The sequence below is a fragment of the Prenolepis imparis genome, unplaced genomic scaffold (assembly GCF_030444845.1).
Source record: "Prenolepis imparis isolate NDT839.2.m4 unplaced genomic scaffold, iyPreImpa1.0 SCAF_14, whole genome shotgun sequence".
Taxonomy (NCBI): Eukaryota; Metazoa; Arthropoda; class Insecta; order Hymenoptera; family Formicidae; genus Prenolepis; species Prenolepis imparis.
The window spans coordinates 10473215-10485717 of NW_028141172.1; the positions used below are offsets into that span (position 1 = coordinate 10473215).

At 29.9% G+C, this 12503-nt stretch overlaps 1 pseudogene; it reads right to left on the reverse strand.

Annotated features, from left to right (window-relative positions):
* Window positions 1-3844: 3844 nt before the first annotated feature.
* Window positions 3845-9631, reverse strand: LOC145945135 (uncharacterized; annotated as a pseudogene).
* Window positions 9632-12503: the final 2872 nt, after the last annotated feature.

Sequence of the window (12503 nt, forward strand, 5' to 3'; positions counted from 1 at the left end):
CTGGTCTATTTGCCGTTCTCGTTTTCGCTCGATCTCTTGAGATTTAGCTAGACTCGTCGGTTGTTCGGTTTTTCGGTCAACTTTCGTTTGTCGGCACGGGATTCGCTCTCCCTTACTTTCGTTCGGATAGATTTCGCGTTTCTTGCCCTTCATTCACGACAGCTGATAATTCGCGGTACGCTATCTCGTTGCTAATCGCTCGCTCTCGTTCGACTTTCGATTCTAGTTGGTATTCAAACGTAAATTGAGTGTCGCGTGATTTGCATCGCGAAAACAAAAAGTTTATCCAAGCAACTTTAATTGAATTAATTGAGATGACAGCTTTATCATTCAATTCGAGCTTATTATAGTTACTCGAATGTAGATTGAGTATCGTATACTTTGTTAGAGCAAAATTTTAAATAATGTTTTTTTGCCGTCAAATTATAATTTGTTATAATTAATAAAATAAAATATATTATACTCAATTTCCGCATATCTTACTTAATTAAATGCATATTGAGACTTACTTAGATTAAAATAAAGAAAATGAAACTTTAGCCTCTACTGGCTTCTATAAGATTTTCGTAGGATAACTAAAACTTAATTATTAGTTTCTATTTACTTGTTTTAACTTAACTTAAACGTAAATACGTAGAATTCGCTCACTTCTACTTTTAGCTTTTTGAATTAACTAATCTATGTGTTTGAGCGAATTTTATAAAATGAATAGAACTTAATTTCTAACGCTTAACTTTAATTCTAATTTAACTATAAATGTATTTCTTTATTTGGTTTTATATTTTATTTCTTTTTTTTTATTTTTTATTTATACTGAGGTTATGTCTATAATATACTTTATTCTAATCACGTTTAAAAATATTATTTACATTTGTGCGGAAGTTCCGGGCTGTTGCTGCTCCGCTAACTCCTGCTGCTCGGGTCCTTCTAACTGGCTGCGATCTGTCTGCAGGCTGCTATCTGCAACCAGGCGCAAGGTTGTGGCTGGACAGAGGTCTGAATCGCTACGGAAAGAAACTTACCGGTCTTACAGGCTGCGAAACGTTCGCCTTCTGTGTGGTCGCCGGGTATTTTGTCCTTAATAAATACCAAGGTTGTTTGATATACGGATATCTCTTTTTTGTTGTTTCAGGATGCTGCTTCCCGATGAGAGTCTCCACTGCTGTTCGTCAAAACTGGATAGATGACGCAAGTACCGCTTGGCCGTTGCGCGTCACAAGGGAATCCAAGATGGCCGCCTCGACGAGTATGGACACGTCGAGTGACGCAACACGAGGGAAGTATTAATATTACTTTCTCGAGTTTCTCTTTAGACTAGTTATTCATTAGCTTTTATTTTCTTCTGCTTCAGGTCGTCGTGGGATCGTAGGACTTCGCCGTGGGATCTACCTGGACCGTCAACTTCTGTCACGAGGAACTTCGAGGGATACGAATTTGCGGGTAAGTACACTGACACAGGTTTATTCCAGGAAATAATATTATATTTCTCTTTTACAAGACACTGCACGATTGTGGACGTTACAATATTACGCGTCGCGCACCTCAGATACTTTGTTTTATTAATTATTGTAATTCTTACAATGTTAATAATTATTTCGCGCACGGTTACACAATTGTCAGCGATCGCGTGTTCGGTATTCGATACTGCGTGTTAGATTTTCACTTGCGATGCGAATTGCGCGTATTACCGTTAATTCCCTTTGTTCGAGAATTACGCGTTCGTACATCGAGTTCGTCGCGTGACGTGAACTGCTCTGAAACGAATCTCCAAATGAGTCCTTCCTGCTGTTCGACTGCAGTCTTTATAGTTTCGGCACTCTGCGCGCCCCACCATCGGGTCGTCGACCAATCGCGTGCGTGTCGCCCCACCGCTGATCCGCCGGCCAATCGCCGCATAGTGCGCTCGGGTCTCGTCGCGCTCGCGTCGCTTCCGCGTTTCGTGATCTCGGGATGTTACTATATATTGTGACCTCAATTGTGATTGTCAAAATACGCATTATATGATGTTCCGTTAATGAACAACCTTATTTTGACCATAGCTACTAAACTAAAATAAAATGACTGAAATGATATATCCATATATTTACATTTTTTACATTCAATTTTCACTCCTCTAGCTGTCTTTAAGACTCTTATAGCGTTTTGTTCCGCTCGCGCTTAGTTTACCGTTTTTGCTTATCCTCGGTAACATTGAGTTTTCGTGATAATAGGTTTACGCGCGTTTTTGCGATGTTTGTACATGTAATTACGTGTAACATGCACTCGCGACCTTTCGATCTTTCAGCTTACCGCGCTCGCGCCCGTCAGCTGCTAACTCGCGTCGCGCTAACTGTTCGGTTATCGCTCGAAAAGCTCAATTCGCGTTTCTTTTCGTTAGACAAATGTAAATTGAGTGTTAGATGCTTTACAATAAGTAAACTAAACTTTGCGCTTTCGCTATTAAAAGTAAAAACATGTAAATGAAGTCGAATCTCAATTGCGTTCACCAATTTACGCAATTCGTGATAACTTAAAAGTAATTTGGTGAGAATTAATTTGATTATTAATTAAACAAAAATTTAAGTATTCGCGAATAATTCGAACTTTACTAAAAACTTAAAATTATGATATATTATTCCTAAAATACAAACTTACATCTAGAATATATCTTTCTCTTATTGTATTTTTCTTATTAATGGTTTTTTTGGATTTTCTAATTTTTATTATTTTTATATCTTAAGCTAACCTAACTTTCTAATGCTATTTACATAACCTTTGCTGTTCTAGGTTGGACTGCATCTCAGACATCCTTCTGCGTAGGATCTCCTTCTGGACTGCGATCTGCAACCGGTCGCAAGGTTAGGTTGTGACCGGACGAAAAGGGTCGAGAGTATGGGATTTGGAAAACACAGGTTTCCTACCTTTGTTGTTACGGTCCCCAGTCCGTTTGACCATTCACGGACAAGGATATTTAGCCAGGATGTCGTCCTCACGTTCCCGACCTTTCACTTTGGATCCCCAGATTGAGAACCCCTTCGCAACTTCGCTGCGTAGTTGCCTTTGTCTCCGGACAAAGGGATCAAGATGGCCGCTGTCAACGGCCGCCACCAAATGACGTAGTAATTGCGTCACCTCGCTTTATTGTTAATTAACAATAAATGTAATCTTCTAGGATTTCCCGAAGACTGCTCGGAATCCCAGGATGGCACGAGAGTTCACTCGCGCACCACGTTATAGGTCAAATCAGTTAAAACTCTTTATATTTTATAAATATATAAAATATATTTATTTTAATAAAATATATATATCAAGAAAATAACTGAACAAAAATTTCTATTATATCGCGAATCGCGTGGCTCTATTTAAAATAAAACTTTTATTATGCGATCTTTCTGCGGACTTTTCGAACATGTGTCGTTCGTGATGTCTCTCGGACAAAAAGCCTCTCTCACTCGACTCTCTCCCTTATATAGGAGCTATCCCCTCCATAGGGGCGCAAATGGCCGCTCGCGCATGCGCATTACTTTTCGCCTGCGTCCCTTGGCTAGACTAAATTTTACCATCATTGGGTACAAAACTCTTTTGTCTTTTATAAACTAAATACATTTCAAAATAAATAATAACGTCACGCGTCTTTCGCGTACTTAAAAATAAATAATAATAACTCTCGCGACCTGTCGCGTATTCGAGCTAACTTACTCACTAGGTAAATAACATTTTTGGCCGACTTCTCATGTATGGTAACTCCCGCGGTCGGTATTACCATCGGTCGGTAACCCCGTCGGTAGATTTCTAACGGGTTGTCTTAGTCAGTAACTTACCGATATCCGCAGTCGGTATTTGGTAAGTACCGACTAAGTTGCATCTAACGTCCCGCTTCTTCGGTCATTGACTCCACGGCTCTTGCGGGACTGGCCTTGACAGCTGCTTCTGTCAACCTCGGGTCCCTCGGTGAGTCATTTACCTCCTCTGCACCCTGCTCTTGGCTGAGCGATTGGGTCGGCGACTGGCTCGGTGACCTCCTCGGGGTCCTGGTCCTTCCGCTGTGCTGCGTGTATGGCTCCATCTTATGCAGCCTTACTTCCGACTGCAAGGTGATATAAAAAAAGTTATATATGTATTTTCTATATTAAACTGCCGTTCAAAAAAATATTATATCAACAACTAGGTGGTTTTCATAACCATCAATTTTTTGTACAGAACATATAAATTATGATACTTTTTATTTACTTAGATTTAAATTTAATAAAATATGATTAATGGAAACATACACACATATAATTTTACCAATAATCAGGCTTCTTTATTTCAGAAAAATAAAATCTTTTTCTAAAAGCATGTTATCTATAAAATCTTGTGAGACTATGATTAGAATACAAATTTCTATTCTTGGGACATATTCCTTATTCATAGAAAACTTTATATTTGGAAAAAACGTTTCTGTAAAATTATATATTCATAGAGAGATATTTTTCAGGTCGTTTATAATTTCATGTTTAAAATATATGATTATATCATATTTTATAGTTCTTCCGATCTAAATAGAAAAACAAAATTTAAAGTCTAAATTATATTATAATATATTAATATATAAACTAATAACAGAATTATAGATAGAATATTTGCGACCTGAAAACTGCCGTTCAAATAAATATATCAACAACTAAGTGGTTTTCAGGACCATTAATTTTTTGTACAAAACATAAACTATGATATTTTTTATTTGCTTAGATTTAAATTTAATAAAATGTGATTAATGGAAACATACACGCATATAATTTTACCAATAATCAGGTTTCTTTATTTCAGAAAAAGAAATCTTCTTTTCAAAAAGCATATTATCTATAAAATCTTGTAAAACTATAATATTAATACAAATTTCTGTTCTTGGGATATATTCCTTATTCATAGAAAACTTTAAATTCTGATATCTTGAAATTGATTATTTTTTTACTTTTTAATTGAAAATAATAATAATCCCTTAAACGTAAAATGTGTATAATATATACAGATTGTTCACAAAACAGCAGTCCGTTTACAAAATGATAATTTGTTAATTGGAAACTCAAAGTGCATTTTTATTTTACATATCAAATCACAAAAAATTTTTTAAAAATTATTAACGAATAAATATCATAATTTTATCATTGACTAAATGGCAATAGTGATAATTGTTTAGTTTACGATCCCTTAAATATGCACATGTACTAATAAGTACTATATTTATATTTAATTTGTATTATTTGTATTATCCTAAGCAAATGGAAAAATAGAATAATTCTATATAATTTGAAAGAAATCAATAAATCTGAAAACTGCCTATTTATTGATATAATATTTATTTGTAGTTTTTAGGTCGCAATATAATATTTTGATGTACAGAGGATATTTCAGGAAGAATGATTAGTATTCTAGGATATAATTATATATATCATTTTAAACAAAGAGTTTTTATAAATATGTGTATTATTTTGGACGGTTATAAAAACAATACAATGTTCAGTAATAAGAAAACATTTATTGACGCGAATACATTTATTAACGAATACATTTATTACTTTAATGAAATCAAATTTTGAAACAATTACATAAAATAAAATTAATACGAAACAATTACATAAAATAATATTTTTTTCTCATTCATTGCACATTTATTTAAAAATAAATTCTGTCGCATGTACTTTATGAAAACTTTAAAAAAAAAGTATTTATTTTTACTTAAAATAATATATCTATCTTTCTCTTTCACTTCTCTTTTTAAATATCAATTGTATCACAAATCTTTGTACTATAATTTTATAACAGAATGTGAGAGAAACAAAAGATAAGGAAAACAAAATATTTTGCTTTTAGTACTTAACACATAAGTCTCAAATGAATATCAAATTTTGAAACAATTACATAAAAAATAAAATTAATATGAAACAATTACACAAAATAAACTTTTTTCTCATTCATTGCACATTTATTTAAAAATAAATTCTATCACATGTTGTACTTTATGAAAAATTAAAGAAAAAGTATTTATTTTTACTTAAAATAATCTATCTATCTTTCTCTCTCACTTTCTCTCTTTATATCTTAAGTATTAATTGTATCACAAATCTTTGTACTATAATTTTATAACAGAATATGAGAGAAACAAAAGTTAAGGAGAACAAAATATTTCTCTTATAGTACTTAACACATAAGTCTTAAATAAATATAATTTATGATGACGAACAGCTTAAATGTATGAAAAAATTATGATTATAACAAAAAAGCTAAGAAATTAATGAATTTTATATAATTATAAAGCTTTATATAGCAAAATTTTATACGTTATATGTTGTAAAATTAATTTAGACAGTTTGATTTCAGAAAATACATATGTAGAGATGAACATTATTCGCTCCCACTATCAGGATCTGAAACATAGAATAATTATCTTATCTTTAATATTTTCGATAAAAGTATAAGAGGTGTACACACACATACACCCAATTATATAGGTGTAACTAAACAAACATATATGAAGCACACCGTCAGGTGCAGGACAATAAAGCAAATCGAAAAATCATTTTTTGATCTGAGTTTTCTTTTCGAGACAGAACTCCCATCCACACTGCTGTTCGTTGTAGTCATGCACTGATTAGCAAACTTTAACACCTTATAGCATCGAGAAAAAAGCTCGGATCAAAAAATGACTCAGGACTTTTCGATTTGGTTTGTTGTCCTGTACCTGATGCTATGCTTCATATGTTTGTTTAGTCACACTCTGTATATTTAAAATTTATCGATTATTATACATATATAGTATTATTCAATATTATTAATATAATTCAGTTAATATAAAATAAGAAATTAGAATTAAAATCAAAATAAGCTTATTTTAAATACATAGCAAAAAAAGATGAATATAACATAAATAGGAAAATTAATATAAATATAAAAATTTATAACTAACTGAAAATATAATTCCATATATATATATATATAAAGATAATTACAGTTATATACATATATTTGCGAATAATATTTCTAATTTACTTTTCAATTATTTATGATTTTAAAAAGTTTTGTCATGCACACACATAGATCATTATATATTTTTTAAAAATAAATTTTTATATTATAAAAAAATTACTAGAGCCATAGTATTGAAAATATATTAAATATCATTACGCTATACATAGTAAAAAACTTTTCTTAAAAAAATGTATCATTTTTACCATTAACACGTGATTTAGTTTTTCTAGAAATTTGATTGTGGATCCAGCTTCTAATTTGTGGAATGGAACGACGGCTTAAACATTTGTTTTTCATTTTAATTTCTACCATTTGTTTTCCTGAAGGCAAACGTCCTTCCGTCATCTCTTGTTTAAATGCTGTAATTATTATATTACTTTCTTCTTGTGTCCATCTTACGCGTTTTGTGGAACCATACGGTGAAGCTGCATAAAATTAAAATGTTATTATTATAAGAAATCTTGCACATATAATAAGAAAATTAGATAATTTTCATATATACTTACTACTACGTTTTTTTCTTTTATTTGTAGTATTACAAATTAAATTTGTATCTGAATCTGAATCACTGTCATTGTTCACTTGAAGTGTTTTATTGACAGTAAAATTATCTTTATCTGTATTAATGTGAAAGTCATTTTGTTGAATATCATCTTCAAAATCATGTTCTTCACCCTGCGCTATTTTAAATAATCGAGACATTTTAACTATTTCAAGTTGTGGAATAGACTGACGATAATTTTGCATGTAAATACTTTTATCATGGCCTAGATAATCGGCTAATTGTGTTATATCAAGGTCTGACAGATTCAATGTAATGCATCTAGTTGCAATATGCTTGCGAAGCTTTGTACCTCGTAATCTAAGAGGCATACTTGCTCCACAGTCTAAGGAATATGTGCGTAATAAATCGCATGCTCTTATATATTTAAATCGATTTTTATCATAACCTGGTAAAGCAAAGATATATGGGTTTTTTTCAGGTATGTTTGCTTTCTTACGATACTATAAGAGCAAATCTATAGAGCTTTTCATTTCACTATCCAAAAGAACAGGTACAGATCTTCCTAATTTTCCTCTAATGAGAAATCTTACATATTTATTGGCAATCTAAAATAATTATTTATTGTATTACTTACAGAAATATTTAAAATTAATTATTTAATATAATTTCAAATATTGTTAAAATGTTGAATTAATAATCTATTAATAATATTTACACTCTCTTAGATTCTATTAATTAATAACATTCAAGAGAGCGAGAGAGAGACAGAGAGAGAGAAAGAGTTTACATCTTTCTCTATATATACATTAACTATTCAATAAAAAATAAAATATGTTCTATAATTGCAAGATATAATTGATAAATTATAAATTAAATTATCTTAATATATTTCATAAATATATGAAAAATTCAATTTCTGCTCTCTCTCTCTCTCTCTCTCTCTCTCTCTCTCTCTCTCTCTCTCTCTCTCTCTCTCTCTCTCTCTCTCTCTCTCTCTCTCTCTCTCTCTCTCTCTCTCTCTCTCTCTCTCTCTCTCTCTCTCTCTCTCTCTCTCTCTCTCTCTCTCTCTCTCTCTCTCTCTCTCTCTCTCTCTCTCTCTCTCTCTCTCTCTCTCTCTCTCTCTCTCTCTCTCTCTCTCTTTAATTATTAAAAGAATATGTAAGTAGAAATTCAAAACTTTTTCTTTGAAAAGAAATTTTTTCTCTTTTTGAACAATCTAAATTTATATTTTATATTTTATAAATTATATTTTCAAACTTATTAAAAATAATCTGATATGTAAAAATTGGAATATTTCTCTTTATAAATATATGATATATTAAAAATGCTCTATTCTCTATATCAAATTTATTTTAATCTATCATATTTTATAATAAATAAATCTGTTATATTTTGTAAAATATTTATATTTAATATATAATATATATATTTAAATCTGCAGTGTAATATTTGCTATATTATATTAAGTGATGATTATTGAATTGTACATAATTTATTCTGTGCATGTTATTTAATTGATTTATAACATTTAGATCCTTAGTTTTTTATGTAGTATATAATAAAAATATATAATAATAAATAATAATCATATAGAAAATATACAAAAAGTAAACATACCTTTTGAGCTTCAGGCGATAAAGATTCATATAAATCTGGATTCGTTCGCTCATTTATATCTTCCTGATGTTTGTAATCATCAATAGATATACGTTCTATTTCTCCGGCTCTTTGCCTATTGAACACTTGAACGGATATCAAGGTAAATTGTGCTAGCTGCCGCCAATTATTGTATGTAAATGTTTCACTAAGTCGTTGAAATGCCGAGCGCCTATTAGTTTGTAGGAAATTGTGTAATAATTTTATGTCTTCTAATGAAGGTAAATCCTGTACTTTATAGCGCTTAGCTTGTAATATGGATTCTTCAACAGTTTTATTAACAGACACACTAAAATCTTCTTGGAGTAACTTTAAAAAGTTTTCTATATCAACTTTGGCTTGCAATTTATTTTTTTTTATACATTCAGCAATACCCATATTTCCTATTTGTTTTATGAGTGTGCCAATTCTTGATGCAACAGAAGGAGCTGCATAAATTTTTGTGCTTGTATTAAAACCTGCTACTTGATTTACAGCTGTAATACAATCATCATATATCGATGGATGATAAATACTGTAAAAATCTGTTACATTCTTATTAATCCTTTTGAGGATTTGTAAAAATCTTCCTAATAATCTTAAACGAGATCTTATCATATCTTGTTGGTGCTGATGCTTGTATTTCAAACATAATTTATTGCCGTAAGTAATTAATAATTCATCATATCTAATTAATCTAATAATATCATTCTCTCTTAATACTGGAAATACAACATTTCTCAAAATAGAATTTGCACATTCATGAATTCGGCCTTTTTTGCCAAGCATTTTGACACATCTGCCAACAGTTTTCCGAGTGCACTCTTTAAAATGATGACGTATATTATTTTTTGTAAAAAAGCCTTTACATCCAGCGCAACATATAAAATCACATGCAGTTTTTTTTCTTGATTCTGCTGGTCTTCTACAAACTATAAGCTCTCCCTTATTATATGCAGGATCTGTGTTGAACAAATAATTTCCTCTTCGTCTGAGAAGTCCAATAATCTTCTGCCTTTCTTTATTACCTAATATAAAATACAATATTTGTATTAAAAAAGAAATAAAAATATAATTAAATTATTAATATAATACAATTATCGAATATTTATATATACAATTAGAAAATACACAAAGAACGGTATTCTATAATTAGAAAATAGTTTGAGAGCATATGCATTAATTAATAAATACATATAATAATATATATTTTTCAAAATTTGCTCTTAAATATGTTTAATAAATACAATATCCAAAAAATTCTATTGTAAAATAACTTTCAATAAAATAATGCAATAAATAATAAATAAATTCTATTGTAAAAATAATAATTCAATAAAATAAAATAATTCATTAAATAATGGAAATATCGCTGCTAGATAATAAATAGAATAACATGAAAAAATAAAAATAAATATCAAAAATACATATTTCAACAATATATTTTCTATATCTTTTGGTAATGCAGCAAATTTTTTTACTTCTTCATTTTTATGCACCCGTTCTAGATGCCTACTTATCTTCGATTGCATTTTCTTGCAATAATAACAAAAATTTTGTTTTCCTGTACCTTTAGGATTTGAACAATTAACTTGTAAATTTGTATCATCACAGATTTTTTGTCCAGAAATATTTAATGAAGTTTCTAAACTACTTCCTGTAACGTTATTAGATTCTATTGGACATGATGGTACAGAAATATTATTCTTCTCATCAGAGTCTTCTGAATCTGAATAGCAATAATCAGGATCTCTATCTATATTATCATTGCTACAGTAACTGCTATTATCAGGAGAATTATTTACATTAGAAGGTGCTTTATGAAACTGTTTCAAGTTCTTATTAATATCTTGCATCAGGTTTGCTTCATATGTACTATTATTATTTACTTCATTTCTATTATTATCCTGAGTTTCCATATTATCACTATCGTTGTAACTGCAGCAGTCATCAAGATTATCATTAAGCATATTATTTTCGTCTATATTCCAATTTATTATACTATTCAAAGATACGTCTAAATGATTCAGTTCGTCAGTTGAAATTATTTGATCAAGACTGCATTCTAATGTAGAATTATTAGTATTCGTTTCAGATAGAATAAGTATATCATTATATAGATTGTATTCTGGCAGCGTAACATTAGAAAATTCATCTCGTACTAATTCAATACTTATTTTTTCATCTAACTTATTTTGATTTTGTTTCGTCAGCTCTTCAGTATTTACAACTTTAGAAAGTGTTTCAAAATCCTTTGTGGTTTCATTAGTACATTCAGATTCATCAGTACCATTACGAGGAACAGTATCGTTGTCGACATTATTATTGACTGTAAAATAAAGATGCTTCTGTAATTAACTGAAACATATTACAGTTTCTTTTCATTTTTTATAATATAAACAAAAATTACAATGCTTACCATTGTCTTCATTCAATTGCACGACTGGTATTTTCAAACTTAAGTTATCACTTGTATTTGTACATAGATTGTTGTCTAACACAACATTAGAGATAATTTCATTTCGTAATTCAGCATTAACATTTTTATCTAACGTATCAGTTTGTTTCATTAAATCGTCAGAATGTACAGCTTCTATACTAGTAGGAAGTGTTTGAGAACCATTTATTGTTTCAATAATAGATTCAGATTTATTAGTTAAATTATAAGCAATGTGTGGCTCAACATTATCAATGACTATAAAACAATAAATTATGATCATTTGTAAAATAATAAAAAGTTTAATAAAATATTAAAATATTATGTAACTTGTAAAATATTTTATAATATAAGCAAAAATTATGTTTCTTACCTTTATTTAATTGCATGATTGGTATATCTAGATTGCATTCTGGCAATGTGACATTAGAAGCAGATTTATTTTGTATTAATTCAGTACTTATCTTTTCATCTAACTTATTTTGATTTTGTTTCGTCAGCTCTTCAGTATTTACAACTTTAGAAAGTGTTTCAAAATCCTTTGTGGTTTCATTAGTACATTCAGATTCATCAGTACCATTACGAGGAACAATATCGTTGTCGACATTATTATTGACTGTAAAATAAAGATTCTTCTGTAATTAATTGAAACATTTACAGTTTCTTTTCATTTTTTATAATATAAACAAAAATTACAATGGTTACCATTGTCTTCATTCAATTGTACGACTGGTATTTTCAAACTTAAGTTATCACTTGTATTTGTACATAGATTGTTGTCTAACACAACATTAGAGATAATTTCATTTCGTAATTCAGCATTAACATTTTTATTTAATGTATCAGTTTGTTTCATCAAATCATCAGAATGTACAGCTTTTATACTGGTAGGAAGTGTTTGAAAATTATTTATTTGGACAATAGATTCAGATTCATTAG